Below are 18,572 nucleotides of genomic sequence, written 5' to 3'. Positions count from 1 at the left end.
AAATGGTTTGAATGCTGAGTTTGATTTTAAAGCATTTTTATAAATTGGTTTTTAGTAGTTTTAAAATTACAGATATTTTTAGATGATTTTTTATTAAATAATTTTAATATATTGATTGTATTCTATTATGTTCATCTCTTAATATGTTTCTTTCTCATCTTATCACCACCAGAGTGCATCAATCGTCGTTTTTGCTATTGGATTTGTAATGCATATTAGATCCTTAAGTGTTCATGCTGTTTGGGGGCAGCATCAACACGTTTTTAATTGTTATACAATTAGTCATTTTTATTAGTATTGTATTAACTAACAGTGTCTATATACATTGGTTTGTTGATTTTAGAATAAGATTCTTAATATTAGACCATGTGACCCATAAGCTATTTTATTGATATTGTTTTAACTTATAGCGTGCACATGTATTAGTCTGTTTATTGTATAAGTGTATGGATTAGATAACGTTATTTAAAAATCGCGCCATCAATAAGTATAGCACCAATCACAGCAAGGTAGTAGGTATATATACCGAGCTGTCAGTACCCATAAGCCACTCCTGAAGAAGACGTCATCACGTCGAAACGCGTCGAGTCGGGCTTCCGCCGCCATCTTGGTAGAGGAGGGAAAGAAGCAAGGGAACTCTCACGATACTCAGCTCCGGCGGGAAGTGACGTCACGATCCGGAAGTGACGCTCGCGGACGCCGCCAGCGGGTAGAAGCAGACGAGACGATCTACGCTGCATCTGAGATAATATCCCCAATGCTGTATTTCCTTCTAAAGCCGTAAGCCTCCAATTGTCTTAATTATTAGATAAAGTATATTTCCATCTACACTATGGCTGTTTTCTATTTTTCCAAGATGTGCTGACCCATATACCAAACCTCCGGAACGAGCTGCATCACAGAGTACTATTGACTCACATGCTTATATTCCTGCTACGTTTGTGAGTAGGAACTCGTTGTTCACTGTCACTTTTTATTATTGTTTTTACAATATTACACTATCCACTGTTTTTTTCTTTTTATGTGCATACGGCGACGCTCCCCTGGAACTTCTTCTACACTAAACCTAATGCGGGAGCAGCCGCATTTTAAAAATAGTGCGGGCGGCGGCCGGCAGTCTTCGGCCGAGAACCGGCTGGTTTTCCCACGCCTCGGGCGCTTTCAATAGTAAGCGCCATTAGCGCTTATCTATTGAAGTGGCCGCCGCACTGGAAAATCTGTTTTTAAACAGAGAGAAGACCCGCGGCGCTCCCGGCCAGCTCCCGGCGATCTTTAGATTAAAAGCTGCCGCAGCAGTTTTGCACTTACCCTTGTACGGCTGCCACGATGAAGGCCATCCTCATCTTCATCCTGCCCATGTCCCCTCCGATGCTGCAAAACAGAAACAAGAATAAAAACATCCAATGTAATGTCCCCTAACCTCTTAATCACCATAGCGGTTATTAACCGCTACAATCATTAAGGGGTTAACCCACCCTCACCCACCACTCGGGAGGCCTACATACCTCCCCCACTAACCCCGCACCCCATGAGGCCTACCACCCTCACCCACTACCCAGACGGGAGGCCTACCCACATACCCTTGGGGTCACTACCCCCTCCCCACCCCCAGTACCGACAATAAAAACAATACACTGCCCCACAATAAACATCATTCTATTTATTAAATACATAACCCACCCCCTGTGCCCCTCCATAAATACTTGATTTATTCTTTTACATTCATTGTTCATACCCCAGGCCCATGCGAGTCCCCGGTGGGCCTGACGGGTCACCGCACAGACCTACAGGTTACCAGCAACTTGTTTCATACAGGTTCTGGAGGCCTGTTGGTGGGTCCCGCCAGGCACCCTGACCCTCCAGGTGGTCTCCGCGGGTCACCGTGGGCCACAATTGGGTCCCCACGGTAGGCCCGCAGATATCTGGGAGCCCCGGGTCAGACCCACAGGTTTCTGCAGGGCCTCGGGTGGTTCACACAGGGGTCTGGGCACCAACGGGTGGGCACTACGGGTCTGCGTTGCCCCCACAGATGTGGGGCCACCGGTTCTTCTCCATACACTATGGGTCTGCGGTGCCCCCAAAAAATAAAATAAGCCTGACCTATACATTCAATACATCAATCCCCCCCCCAACACATACAGTACAATAATGTGTCAAATAACTATTATCTAGAAAGGGATAATAGATTATTTGGCCATTATTAAACACATTAACTAGCATATTAAAATAAATAAAGTACTACTGACCTCATCAATAAGAAGAAACCCGTCGCCAGAAAAATCCTTGTCCTCTGTTGCCCACAAAATACATAGCCAATACATTGCAATTACATTCAGATTTCAATTAAACCCTTAATCACCTTATCGGATAATAACCGCAAAGGTAATGAAGGGGTTAAGCCACCCTGGCCCGATACCCACCCTTCACCCATTCATTTGTACAGTGGCTTCATCATGCAACTATATATACACACACACATATATATATATACACATGATGAACCAATATACAAATAAATGTAGAAGGGTTATCAAAAACATGCTCTACTACAAATACCACTTCTCCATACAGACACAGTACAATAAAATCATATTTCCTTAAAAAATCCAATCTCATCTTCCAAACAAAATCCTCAAATGCTAATCAAAAGCCTCAAATGCCAATCAAAACATTGCATTTACATTGTATACATGATGCATACAATCTATGCACCATGTACACTCTGCCAATGAATGTTAACAATAACATATTCCAAACAAAATACCAATACATCCAAACAAGTATACTATTTAACCAATCAAGTAACCATAAATCAATTAGCATTCATTAATTAAATCACTAAACAATTTAAAATCCATCCATAACAATTAAACAATTAACTATTTCTTTGTCAGGGGTTCAGACATTCTATGTTGAAACGCGTAGGGTTATTCAGTTTTAGAGAGGCACACTGTATACTGTTGGCAAGTCCCTTCTCCTTCGATTTGCTTCATTTTCAGCCTGTCTGCGACCATTGCAGTAGCAGTTGGAGAATACACAGTGCGGTTTCCAAGTGGAACATCTCGCGAGACGTGAGGTGACTCCCCCACGTGGTGCGGAAGCGGTGAGTGTGGAGGAAGCAAGACATTCAAACGGAGACGCCAAATTTACGGAGATTAACCAGCAAGAAAGTAGGAGACAGAGCCGATAGAGGTAGAGGGTTGAGTTGCGGTTTGAAGATTCCTACTGTGATATGCAGTGAAACAAGAAGAGGGGTGAGTGATTAGAGAGGAGACGGAGAAGGAGAAAAGGTAGAGCTGCTTCCCTCCCTTCCTGCAAGTGTCCCTCTCTCTCCCCCCCCTTCCCCACACATTCTCCCCTCCCTCTTTCAAAGCGGTGTATCAACGCTGTCAATCAGTTTTAAACCAACCAAATTTCCCACCACCCAGAAGAACACCACGGAGGGAAAGGAGACGCACCTTTATTGCTAACTTTTTATTACTTGACTCAATGAATCATTCTTGGATACATCAGGTGGTATCAGTCTTTTTAAAGGCTTAGATACTTATTGAGACATTTAATTCTCTGTTATTCAGTGTCAACCTCTTGCAACTAACCAATTGGTTTATATTTTATTTTTGTACTCAAGGAAGTTTTTATGAATAAATATATGTTTAGGAGACTACTACCCATCTCATCATATTAATTATTCACCTTCATTGTTCCTTTAAAGTGGAATTATCTACTGTTTTAATTGTATGCAGTAAGGATTTCCTTTTTTCCAGTTGGATCCAGTGACAGTTTGTTTTTTGAGATCCCCTTCCACTACAGTGCCTTATTTTTTGATTTATTATTATATTGTGGATTCCTAACTGTATCACATTCCTGTTCACTTCCCCTATTTTGCGCCTAGTTCATCTTCACCAATATATATATGTATAAAAAAAATACACACTAAAGCCCCTATATATATATATATATATATAGGGGCTTTAGTGTGTATTTTTTTTATTGTGGGTAGCGGGTGTGGGTGAAGTGGGTATTAGCCCCAACGGTGGGTGTTTAGAGCTTGCGGTGGGTAGCGGTAGGGCTTAACACCTTCATGATGGTAGCGGTATTAACCGCTAAGGTAATGAAGGGGTTAAGTCCACCCGCAACCCTCCTGCAAGCCCTAAACAGCCACCAAGGGCCAACTACCCCCTTCACCCACCCCCGCTACCCACAATAAACCTGGCACGGGTGGTTAACCCCTTCATTGCCTTAGCAGTTAGCCGCTAAGGTAATGAAGTGGGCTGTAAATGCATTTTTCCTGCCTCGAATGCATGCCGGGGAACTCCGGTGCTGGTATTAATGTGAATCAGTTCCGGAGATCCCCAGCATCAATCCCAGGCAGGAAAAGGCCTGTTTTTTTCTAAGTGTTGTCCTTGCCGATGCTTCTCCACCACCAACTTGCCAACTTGAATTGCCGTGACGAATTTGCGTGAAAATCTCCATTCTAGAGTGGCGAGTATTATTTGCACATTGCATTTTGTATGTCACATGGTTTACTTCATATATTTTTTAACTTTAATAATAGTGATCACTCTTTGTGTTTAGCGCCTTATTTAAACACCTTTACCTTGTCACATTTATTTATATAGCGCCATTAATATACATAGCGCTTGACAGTATTAATACTGACATATAAATAACAAATTATACATATAACGTAACATGGTAATAAGGGCTTCAGACATAAAAATTAACATTTAAGAAGAGAAGTCTCTGCTCTGATCTGCTAATTGTTCATCTGTTTAGCTCTGTATGGGTTTTTTGTATTTAAGTATGTGTAACATCTATTTTGATTATATATTACTTGCTGGTGCTGTATTAATATAAGGGTTTTTAGATTTAGTAGTGTCAGGACTATATACCTGTCTGCTGGGGTATGTACAATTTTTTATCCTTGGTTTTGGTTCTCTATTTTGGCTTACTTGCACACTGTGGTTTGTTTTCCGCCTCTCTGCATCCTTGCTGGAGAGTTGCGCTGCTCCTCTCTTCTTGGAGCGTCACATCTCCATGGCAACAGGGGGGGACGTATTTTGGCTTTCTGTTTACATATCGGTGCTATGACGGCGCATGCGCGGGGTGTCACCAACAATGTGAAGCCACAGGAGTTCAAATTTCGCGCTATAGGACAGCTGCAGTGAGGTCAGGTAGGTGATTGTTGTATGTATATATATTACTCTATTTGTGATATTGTACAGCCCTCATCTTGATAAAGAATGTGTGGCAGTCAAAATGTTGGTTTCTCTGTCTCAATTAAATTGCTTCTTTTGCTACATCCTTGTGCCTAGATGTTTCTCTATTCCTCCATGACTCTCTGGTACCTGCAGGATTTTCCCTATATGTAGGAGCACCGACATATCGCACGTTGAGACCTCTAGAACGTGTACCTGCAAAACTCTGCTTTCTATTTTTTTGCATTTCGCCAGAATTTTGAAAAAATGTCAGTATAATTTTACGCCTCTCTTCAAATATGTTTTGCAACTTTTTTGCAAAAAAGTTTCTGCAAATTTCACTTGGTTCATGCACATCAGCAAAAAACAAAGTAAGTTCATTTGCAGTACAATTTCTTATGTGAAATTAAGGTCCTCATTTAAAGTTTAGACGAGGTTTCAAAAACAGCGCTGTCATAAAGAATATAGCACTGTGCCATTGCTTTTAGCGAAGGAAAAACTCTGATTTAGAGTTCGATGCAACAGTGTGTAAGGACTTACATGCTAAGACTGCATTGTTCTATGCAGGCCTTCGCTGGACCTAAATAAAAGGTAATGCAATTGTGATATGTACTGTAAATACAAATACATCCAGTGAGGGTGCTCAGAAAAAAAGAACAAATGTATACGACCTCTGGTAGAGATGCAGTTCTGAATGCAATAATATTTTCAGGCCTCAAACAGGACAGGTTATAGAATGAACAGAGCGCAAGACTACCAGGGGGAAAAAAACACAATTTAGTGCAGAGACTGCAAAAATAGGGAATAAAAAAAGTGAAAATAATATGTAAAAATAGGAGATATCCCACTCACAGGCTGCAGTTGAAAAACAGGCTTTAAGAGATACATCTCTAGAGACTTTCTGTCTCCAGCTATTTGCTGCAACCTGCAACACTCCCCCATGGTATTTGGCATGATCTAGATTTATTTTTCTGAAGAGGAAGCACTGCCAGGAAGCACAACTGTATGAAAAAAGTTGCAATTGCAGGCATGACTTCCAAATAAAGTGCTGAAAATGGTTGGATGTTAAAGTGTATAGTACATTTGCTTTTGTTATTGTGTATAGCTGTATACCCTGTTGGCAAAAAAAATAATTAAGAGAGCAGTTGAACCAACATCTAAATTGACCACCAATATTAGACAGGTGCAATTTAACATGTGAACGTCCCCATTAAACACATTGAAATAATTTAGGCATAGACACACTTTTGCTGCTCCGTTGAGTTGTTAGATTAACAGCTCTAAATTGGGGGTCCTTTTTTTATGAAGCTGCACCATTTAGGGCCCATGCACTGAGCTTGTGCTACAAGTATCGGTAGCCTACACTAAGAACTGATAGAACAAACTTCCCAGATGGGGCGATTGGATCAGTGAAAAAAACCCTATTTAACAGCACTCATTTACATAATGTAAGTGTAAAAGTATATTGTAAGGTTAGAGCTAAGATGTCCATAATGTGATATGATGATAATACTAAAAACACTTTTAATAGTACAAAAAATATGTGGTTTTATTTTTTGTACTATTAAAAGTGTTTTTAGTATTATCATCATATCACATTATGGACATCTTATCTCTAACCTTATAATATACTTTTACACTTACATTATGTGATTGAGTGCTGTTAAATAGGGTTTTTTTCCCTGATCCAATCGCCCCATCTGGGACGTTTGTTCTATCAGTTCTTAGTGTAACTTTCACTCTATTCCCTATTGCACTATTCACACTATCTATATAATTGTTCATTTAGGAGTGCTGGTGTTTTGTTTTTTTAGTTGTGTCAAGTATCGGTAGCCCACTCGATAACGACCCTTAGTAGGAAACTAATTCAAGACTGAATTAACAGAAGGCTTAGAGGCTATATTTACAAGGTTCCACTTATACTTAAAGGCTGTTATATATATATATATATATATATATATATATATACAGCTGCGCCAGCCTTTATTCTAAAGCGGTGTTCGCCAAACCGCTCTGAATACCGCGGCCCGACGAGCTCTGTTCTCCATTTTATTCCATTGTATTTTTTTTTAAATCACATAATTATAATTACATTTTAGTTGATATACTTCAGCCTCCACATGGAAACGATATGGTGAAAATGTAGGGGCAGAGACCCTTTGATAAAATGCCAATGCCAATGGCTTAGACGGGAGGGATGATAGATCACTGTCTCGAGAACATGAAATCCTTGATCTTATGTGGGCAGAGGTAAAATTCCTAGGTTATTGAGACTTATCTGTGTGTAGCCAGGTCCCCCTTGCCCCTTACCTCCGATGCAGGAGCGGGGGAGGAGGAGGCTACTGCAGGAGGATGCGGCATTTAGTGGGAGTGCTCCGGTGCTCTGGAGCTCAGAGGCGGAAGCCATTACATGGTGCCACCATTTTGTGACATCACACATGCGCGATAGGAGCCGGCACATGCGCAGTGAACCACACAAGTTGCGGTGGCCATCTTGTAAGAGGCTCCGCAGGGAACTACATATCCCAGCAGCCCCAGGGGCTGCACCCCCACATGACGCGCAGCAGCCAGTAGAGCTGCAGAGGCAGGAGAAAAGGCTAAGCAATACATTTGGCGCGCTCAGCATACCACACCAGTCGGGATCGGGAGGCAGAAGGAACAGGTAGAGTCCAGGGAGCAGTGCTTCCCTGGACTAGGCCTATAATTGCCCCGTAGGCCACCAGTTAGGACCCGGCCATGTTTAGCTTCTGACTGCTGCAGCGAAGGCCAATAGATAGGGACGCTTACCCTTAAATTAACACAGATAGTGTGAGTATGCCAGTGACAGATGCCACATGGTGCACGTGGCCTGCGGTCTGGGACCAGACCACCGGCACTTTACCAGAGACACTTTACAGGGACACACTTCGTGCGGGAGATCCCTCTAGTGGCAGAGGGAAAGGAACCGGTAGACGTGGCGTGGGATCATTTTGTGGCCTGACGGATCAACATCTTCAGGTTGTCCTGGTCTGGACTGAGGCCAGGAGAGGTAACACCTGCACCAATGGTCATATACACTGTGGGTAGCGCTACTCCACACACACTCTTTGGGTTGGCCTTGTCTGTGGACACTAACGGGTTAAGTGCCCAGGCAACTCAGTACTTTGTGGGGGTTCCATTAGGGTGTTTTTTCTGTGGGGGCAGAATATTGTGTGGTCACTGTTATATTTTTTTGTGTGTCTTATGTCAGTTAATACTGTTGTTATATACCCGGTGTGTGTATATACTGTATGTATTCAGTTCCTGAAAGGGGTAATCCTACTGTGTTAGGATCTCTCCCAGGTGGAGGCGCTGTGTAACCACGAACACGATCACCCCAGGCTCCCAGCGCGGAGGATCAGGCCTCCTGTAAGCCACTAAGGTAACGCACCACAGGTAGATTCCCTGACATGGAGGAAAGGTGGCTACATGAGTGAGAAAAGTATCCTGTTCAGTTCAGAGAAGTTATGTTACTAACAATGTAGTTGATAAACTGGTTACATAATGTAATATACAGGGAGTTAACCCTTGGAATATCACAGCATGTCTCAAGGACCCCATACTAAAGGATATGTTCATTTTCCTGGAGCCCTCAAAAAGAATAAGACCATGGATATGTTGATAATTATTGGCTTTCTTACATATGATTAAAATCCAGTATTGAGCAGGCCATTTGTTTATGTATACATTGTGCACTTTGTCTTTTAGAAAAGTAATCTATTTATCTTATGCTATGTATTCCTTGTTAGAATTTAGTTTGCTCCTAGGAAGTAGACTATACAGGTTGGAAGGCCTGTATTCACATCTAGTATTAGAAATACCTTTTCTCTTAGGTCAATATGGGAATTACAATTAAAAATCAAAACATTGGTAGCATTTTTTTTTTAACATTATTTAAATCTCCCTACCTTTAGGGCTGTCTACTCAAGACTTGCAGCTATAAAACTAGGTCAAACCGAGTGCAAAAAAGTCACACAAGGAAAAAAAAAAGGCTTTGCCTTCAATGGGATTCTTTTGTTTTATAATCATGGTGTACTTTTTGTAGAAGTTTTCAAATGTATTGTATTTGAAAATCTATTTAACATTATGGTACTAAACAGTGATGATAAAGGCAAAGGAATGCCCCACCAAAAGAGCTTACAATCTAATGAGTACTGTAACAGTGAAAATTAAGCTCTTTTTTAGAAATGTTTTGCAACCTAAACAGTTATCAGGCTGTGCATGTGTTCTTATCTGTCAATTTTTTTTCATTAGAATTGTATGAAGACATAAACCAAGAACTGATAAATACAGTAGAACCACTAAATTAAAATTCAATATTTAATGTCCTCTTTAAGCACTGCCAATAGTATTTGCCCTTTGTGCAAAATAACTAGTGCTCAATAGTACTTAAAAAATTACAATGCTGAGCACTTTTGCTGCTGCTATTAAGCCTAAAGTCCAATGATAAAATATATGGTTTTTAATACCAAATTGTTCCTGTTTACAATTCTAATATCCCCTTCATTATCCTTTTTTCCCAGACATTGTAGGCAGCACTGAAGACCTGGGGCAGCACTAGTCCTGTCATAAAGAGAAATTAATGTTGTTAAAGATGGCCCTAGCTGCCCTCTGGGACAGCTGAAGATGTGAAAATATAAGGCTCTGTTTTAAAGCAGAAATGATTAAAGGCACAGACACCTTGCTCTCAGTGCTTCTACTAAAACTTTTAATAACATACTTCAGCACAAAAAATGGCTTTACTTGTTCCCGTTCTTTAAAAAAAGACAACTTTGTTCTAGAAGAAAAAGCTTTCTTTGAAAATTAATAGGTGTAAAAGAGACCTCATCATTATAAAAAAGATATTCATCTCAGCAACAGCTCACTTAAGACTGGATAATAGAAAAACCAGTACACTTGCCTTCTATTAGCCAGTAAGCTAATTAGTTGCATTATAAGATACACCCTTACAAAAACTGACAAGTTTTAGCCATTTTTACACACATAGTAAATGAGAGCAGTGTAAAAGATGTAAAGTAGTTTTGTTCTTCAAGGAGTCTTTGACTTCTAATATTATCTGACAAAATCCTGTATGCCCTCATCTTCAGACATTGTATGACCAAGCCCAAAAGTCTGAGTAAAGTGGTTGTGGACTACATACAGTTCCACTCAGTGATGTGATGGTTTATATCATTAGTAGAAAATGTTATGAAAACAGAACAAAAATAGAGAGCATAACCTTTGTCTTTAAAGGGGTGGACCAATGCTGCTCAGAGCTTCACCCTTATAATTTTGCCCACCTCAGTCATTTTTGCCATTTTACTCTATGTTTAGTCACATAGGTCAGAGAAAAGTATCTTATTTTTATAAGCACTTTTTAATCGGACGCCAAATAGTTTAAAGCAGGTTAAATACATCGGTGCCCTGTTGCCTTCTTCCAGTCTGTTGCCATCCTGGGTTAAGGTTCATGGATACTCAACTTGACCCGAAGAAATGATCCTCCATTGATAGAAGAGATGTCTCTGGTGAGTATTTCTACTTTTTTCTGTATTTTACCTGTTGAGTCCCCCTCTCCCCCATACAGTAATGATAATAGTCCTATTAACCAAATATGGCTAATAGTTCTTTTGCCCATTGAAAAACATAAAAAATAGATATTGCAGAAGCCTATGATAGAAATGATTACAGCAATGTTAATGAATACCAAATTTAAATTGCGGTAATAACACCTGTCATTTGTTTTGACCAGCTGCGATATTAACCACTTTAACAGAGTTTGATGTATCCGGGACATAGTAACTTACTCAACAGAATTGTCATAATAAATGGATACTGTAGGTTCCTGTTCAAATATTTATCAGGTACATAAACAAATTAGGGTTAGTACAAAAGTGACAAAAGACCTTCACTATACATCAATGATAAAAAATGGACTCATGAGATCTTTCATAAAAGTTCACATTGCTCAAAATGTAGCTATAATGGCCAGAATTTAATCAGCATTTCACCAGAATTTAAAAAGTTTTTGACAGACTGTAGCAAGAATGTCAGTACAGCTGTAGAATTTACTGTCCCCAGTGCTGTGGGTGAACAAGCAAACGTCTGCAGCAGTGCCTATCGCAACGGAGATTTGGGGGGGTCCATGCTTCTGATTAGTACCCCCTTCAGCGTTAATCCTTTGGTGCCATGATGGCTGCGGTCATGGGCCATGCATGGTTGTGGCACCGAAGACTTTAAGTCTTACAAGTACATCTGTATTTAAATGTCCATGTGACTTAACTCATCGACTTTTAATGCTTTTAATCTATTTATTTTTGCAAAGCCATTTGTACATTGTGACGATCGTGAGGGTTTGGCCCGGGATTAAAGGGGTTACCCCCCAATTGACCACCCTCTAACCCCACCTGGGGAGTCTAATCACTTTATCCCTAATAGCTACTAAGGGCCAGATATTAATATCTCTCTTAATTTTAATATTACACTGTAATGTTTGGTCTCTGTGGGAGCGTCAGGCATGACGGAATGTATTAATATGTTTCACCTGCCTGTAAGTATAGCTGAACTGAAGTTATGAAGTGATTTTCAGTAAATATGAAATTTTGGTTGTGGTCTGAAAGCTGCAACCTCCCTGTTATGATAATGAGCAGGAAGGCTAGAATTTACATAGCCTGGTCATCAAAGGCTAAATTGCTAATTATTTATGCTTGGCCCAAATGACCAAAGGAACTGACCAGTTTAAGTGTGACATTTCACACGAAACAATGGAAGTCCAAAATCAGCTTCAAAAGCTTCAAAGGGACTTTTGCTAGATGGCTCGGCGCCGTGACTGGGAAAGAAGGGTTAAAATGATATATAAGTCAGAGCCACCCTTTACCCATTGTCTTCATGTATTGTCTTCATGTCTTCATGTCTGCATGTCATCAGGCCTGTGTCTTTATGCAAGGTCTTGGGATGATGCAGGTTTTGCTGTATTACTGCCAGTCCAGATGGGACTGTTTTCATCATTGCCATCTTTAAGTAAGTGTCTATATTTTGCTGTTATTTGTACATTTTGTGTGTTCACCTTTATCAAGGAATAAATTACATTTTATCATATCTAAGTCTCGTCCCAGTTCAAACCCAGGTATATATATATATATATATATTTTTGGTGTAAATTACAGCCTGTCATAAGCTACCGTGACATACATAAAAAGACAAATTTCACCTAATTTGCAAACTTTAGCAATACATCCGAATGTCTACTTATAACATCTTTAATGGTCATAAATTCAGTTGATGTGCAGTTTGTAATATATGCCAAGCATAAAGTTTTATGTTTTATATTGTCTTTTATTTGAAGCAGCATTTAATGCCTGTGTGTTTTTTTATTTTAAGTAAATCAGTTGTGTAGAATTAAGTAATACTTACTGCCCTTTTTCCAAAATACAGCTCAACCTCCTTATAACGCTGTGCTTGGGGTTGAAAGAATCACATTGCGCTATAAGCGGATCGCGTTAGAAATAATGTACAATTGTATGCATTGTACAATAGAGTATTTAAGATACCAAAAATTGTGTTGTATAATATTCCTAAATACGAAAATCGGGAGCCATGCTTGCATCGCGTTACAAGCGGATTCGCGTTGTAACGGATGCGTTATAATGGGGTTGAGCTGTATCTTTATTTGAAAAAAGTACATCATATATAAAATTATATTTGTAGTTTACCAGTACATTGTGTAATAATGCATGTTTCATAATACACCGTAATTTTTTTTTTACTTTTTATTTAAGATTTAGAACAACAAAGGAAAGGGGATACAGAAAATAGAAAAGGGGGGTCGGAAAGTACAACAATTTTAACACAGGTATCATAAAATATAACGACGCTATGACCACATCACCGCACATTACTCAGTATAACAAGCTCTCTGAGAAAAAAATACAGCCCTCAATCCACATTGATTCAGAGATTCACATATTCCTGCTAGAATTCCAGGGCTCCCATACATTTGAAAATTTCTGGTGTTATGTCCCACATAGACTGTTAATCTTTCCATAGATTGCACCTCATTTACTCTCAAAATAATCTCTCCCCTTGAAAGGGTTGGGACTTTTTCCAGGTCCCTGCGATTGCTCGTGTCGACGTGGTCAGAATATGCCATGCTAATTTAGATACATTTTTATTTAAATTATCTAGAGGCTTTTCCAGAACCATTATAAGCAGGTCTAGAGGAATCCTTATCCTGATTATTTCACATAACAGATTCTACACTATTCCCCCAAATCTCTGTATTTTGGGGCAAAACCACCAGATATGGGCCATATCCCCGACACAATCGCAACCTCTTCAACAAAGCTTTGTGGCCCCTGGGTAAATCTGCCTTAACCTCTGAGGAAGAAGCTTGTGGGGAGCGCAGAATTTCACCATGTAAAGGGAATGAAATAAATAATAGTGTAATATATCCTAAACACCTGTAACAATGTATATGGGGATCGAGATTAAGAACTCACATTCTCCCAGTCAAATAACAGCATTGGAAGACAATATGAAGACTCTGTAGTTTGCAGGGGGATCTTGCTTAGGAGACTCTCCCTGGTATCAGTGGAACGAACCCTCGATGAAAACAGAAACAACTCTAGTGCAACATTGTATGTTCACTACTGATGTATTCGGATCGGACCCCTGATGAAGCTGGCACGCCAGCGAAATGCGTAGAGTGAACTAGCAGCAACCCAGAGTGTGCGCCCCATGCCCTAGAACCCGTGTGGATCCATTTCGAGATCGATCGCGAAATCGGAAGTGACGCGACGGGCCGGACCGGAAGTGACGCGACGCGATCCCGGGAGTGGGGTAGATGGTGTATACTGCTGCTGCGCTTTGATTGTTACGTGTCTATGCACATGGTGCTAATGTAAATGTGGATTACCACTGTTTTTATTGAATACATCAGTAGTGAACATACAATGTTGCACTAGAGTTGTTTCTGTTTTCATCGAGGGTTCGTTCCACTGATACCAGAGAGAGTATCCTAAGCAAGACCCCCCTAAAAACTACAGAGTCTTCATATTGTCTTCCAATGCTGTTATTTGACTGGGAGAATGTGAGTTCTTAATCTCGATCCCCATATACATTGTTACAGGTGTTTAGGATATATTACACTATTATTTATTTCATTCCCTTTACATGGTGAAATTCTGCGCTCCCCACAAGCTTCTTCCAAACAGTCAAGAGAGGAGGAACTGGATCTTCTCCTAAGAGGGTTGAGCAGCGAACTTTACTATTATTTTTGAACACTGTTTATATATTTAATTATCACTATATATATTTATTTATCACTATATATTTATTTTTATCACACCTTTATCGGAAGCGCCTCACAATTTTGTTTTATACTTAACCTCTGAGGAGTCAGGTACCATCTAAAAATAACTTTATAGATATTTTCTTTAGATATTGTGCATAATAATGTGTTCGTTGCATTAACCCCAATATCTTGACAATTTCCCAATGAGATCTCTCCCTGAAAATCATGGGCCCATTGCTCCATATAATGCTGGGAGCAAGGAGCTTTGAATTCCCGAGAAATAAGAGATGAGACCCCACTGATAATTTATTTTTCTACATAGCTCTTCGAAAACAGAGCTCTCTGGGAAAGACCCACCCGCGGACAACTGCCTAACTGCCTAAGATAATGGCAAACTTGTAAAAATCTAAACACCTTAGCACCTGTAAAATATAATTTCTGACAAAAATCGTTGAAGTTTATCAGTTTACCATTGAATAGTATATCCCCCACATCTCTAACATTTTTAGCCTTCCACAGATGTAAAGTACCCATAGACCAACCCGGACCAAAATCAGAGTTATCAAAAATAGGGATGTATCTCGAGAGAACTGAACATAATTGATAGTGAGTTTTGACACAGTGCCAAATTTTAAGAGAAATTTTTATTACCGCCGAATCAAAGTCTAGATCTTTTTGTTGGTTTATTAATCCACAAAAGGGCTTGCAATACCACGGAGCTATTAAAAATATTTTCTAAATCTACCCACCAATATTGATTTTTCTGAGAATGCCAAACTATTATCTGTTTCAGATGGGAAGCTAAATAGTATTTCCTACAGTAAAATAAGGAACTGCCAAACCCCCTCTTTCTCTGGGTGCAAGCATACAGATGCAGCCACCAGTATTAGATCACTTGCCTTAGAAAATCTGGGGCAATCTCACTGTAAATGCCTCAGCATGCCTCAACATTTCTGTGAGATTCCTAATTGCCCATCGGATTAACACAGCAGGGGGTCCGTGCAGTACCATTCAAACTGAATGGGACTGCAGGGACCCCTGCTGTGTTAATCCAATGAGCCATTAGGAATCTCACAGAAATGTTGAGGAATGTTGAGTCATTTACTGTGAGATGCCTTAGTTTTTACCCAGGCAAGTGATCAGATTCTAGTGGCTGCATCTGTAACTGATCTCGGAACTCTTGGTCTTTTGTTACCCCAATCAAACTGCACAATCTTTGTCACGGGAGACCAGTTTATTTACACCTTTTTACCATGATCATTCATTGAGCAAAACAAGGTAGATAAATAACAAGTTAATCCCTGCGCTTCTCCCATTGGGATAGCAATAAATGGGGAAATAAATATACATAGTGAAAACTAAATCTGTAAGACAAAGGAGACTTTTGGTTAAATCCTTTGATCAAATATTGCCAAGCCTGCTAACCAACGTCAAGGTAAGTCTCAATAGCAGGTCCCTATGCTAAATGCATACAAATGTTCTGTGAAATATACAGTACTATATGTATATATATATATATATATATATATATATATATATATATATATATAGCCAATAAAGAATATCGCATTCCAGGCAAAAGGTTACACATTGTTTGCCCATTTGCATGTCATTTCCCAGAATCCCTGCAGGTGATAATGGTTGAAAGGCAGGGTTGCAGAAATGTCTAAGACATGTGAATGTGCTCACAAGTGATATTCTTTATTGCTATATGAGAACTGTGGAGGTATTTGGTCGCCTTTTTCACCCACCATAACTATACAGGTAAACCCCGTTTTTTTTAAAAAAACACACACTGCACACACTCTCACTGCACACACTGCTCACTGCACTCACTGCACACACTGCTCACTGCACACACTGCTCACAGCACACACTGCTCACAGCACACACTGCTCACTGCACACACTGCTCACACTGCTCATTGCACACACTGCTCACTGCACACACTGCACACACTGCACAGTGCACACTGCACACACTCTCACTGCACACTGCACACTCTCACTGCACACACTGCACACAGCACACTGCACACACTCCCTGCACACACTGCTCACTGCACACACTGCTCACTGCACACACTGCTCACTGCACAAACTGCTCACTGCACACACTGCTCACAGCACACACTGCTGCCGGGGGGTGGTGGTTTTGGCCGGGGGGGAAAGGAACTCAGGCCTTTGGGAAACACTGTTCTAACTATTTTTTTTGCGGTGGCCATTTTGTTTTTGCGCGACCCCGTTACTAACGCGGTGGTCTCGGGGTGGACCCCGAGGACCGCGTTATAACGGGGTTTACCTGTATATATATATATATTCCATAGCATAACAGTGTTGCACACTAGCCTTCTCAAAATTCTGATGCTTGTCCCATAAAGCAGATAATAAACTAGTATAGTTACCAGAGTAGCTAGAACTTGTCCGGTGACAGAGAGACAGCACACAGTGGAATAGAAAAAACTGTATTAAAGATAACGCAGGACACCAAAACCAACGTTTCGGTCCTTAACAGGGACCTTCCTCAGGGCCAAACCCTGAGGAAGGTCCCTGTTGAGGACTGAAATGTTGGTTTTGGTGTCCTGCATTATCTTTAATACAGTTTTTTCTATACCACTGTGTGCTGTCTCTCTGTGACCGGACCACCGGACCAGTTCTGGCTACTCTGGTAACTATACTAGTTTATATATATATATATATATATATATATATATATATATATATATAAACTAGTATAGTTGCCAGAGTAGCCAGAACTGGTCCGGTGGCTATATATATACCCTATGGTATATTTCACAGAACATTTGCATGCATTTAGCATAGGGACCTGCTATTGAGACTTATCTTGACGTTGGTCAGCAGGCTTGGCATTATTTGATCAAAGGATATAACAAAAGTCTCCTTTGTCTTATAGATTTAGTTTTCACTTTGTATATTTATTTCCCCATTTATTGTTATCCCGTTTACCCCTGAGGAAGAAAGTTTTACTTTCGAAACGCGTAGGGTGGTTCTGTGAGGTCTCCAACACTCAGTGGTGATTACTGTCCCCCTTGGAATCGATAGCTGCTACTTGCGGGCTGCTGTTTCTTGGCGTAAACCCATCCGCATTTGAATCTGCTCCGGTTGGCGCGCTTTCAGCGGCCAGGCAGGAGGTGCCTACAGCGGCCAGCTTACACGCCAGCATCACGTGTCCACGGTGGACAGAGGCGGATGCCACGGGCTGAAGGAGCCTGCACTATCCACACAGGAGACTACTCGTGTGAGCCCAGGAGTTCGCTACAGCAGCAGCCATCCACAAGAGGGGATACTCTTTTAAAATATCCACTGCCTGATACCTTCTTACATTCGGTAAGCAGGTACCCCCACTTGAGTTGGAGTGTGCTACCAGATCCTTATATATGTTTTTATGTATTTTTATGTATTTTTAATGATATACCTTATTAAATGTGTTTGTAATTTGTCACCTGTTGTTCTCAGCGTCTGTCTTATGTTACATGTTTGTATGTGTGTATAACAGTAATACACTATGTTTTGATTTTCTTTCCTTACATGTATATCCACCACGTGTGGAGCATCTATACCAAAGGGAGAAAATCCACGACACTGGTTGTATAATTTTATTTTATATAATATATATGGTATATTTATTACTAGTGCAGAGCGCCATAGATATAATTTTTTGTCATACTCATTACCTGACTGGGGGTCAGGGTTATATCACAGGCTGCCTGCCTATTGTGATATAGCGCTACCTATTTGTTTTCCGTTGGGTACATCTTGAGTTACGCCGCATGGTGGACCCAAGATGGTCAGTTGCAGACATACAGTAATGGAACTTCGGATTAACACAGCAGGGGTCCCTGCTGTGTCAGTCCTACCGAGGTCTGCCTGCCTGTAATAGATGCACAGTAAGAGATAGGCTGAATCAGTCACTCTAACTGAGCGCCTCTCACAGGCGATTGCAGGTTTTTTATTAAAATTCTAACATTACAGTAATGTAGCAGGGGGTCTCCTGACTTGAACAAAGTTGACTTCAGCCTCAGGGACCCTCTACTTCCCGAGATACAGGCCCCGTTATGGGGTGCTGGT

The sequence above is a fragment of the Ascaphus truei genome, chromosome 2, assembly GCF_040206685.1.
Source record: "Ascaphus truei isolate aAscTru1 chromosome 2, aAscTru1.hap1, whole genome shotgun sequence".
NCBI lineage: Eukaryota > Metazoa > Chordata > Amphibia > Anura > Ascaphidae > Ascaphus > Ascaphus truei.
Note: the sequence above shows the minus strand (reverse complement) of the source record.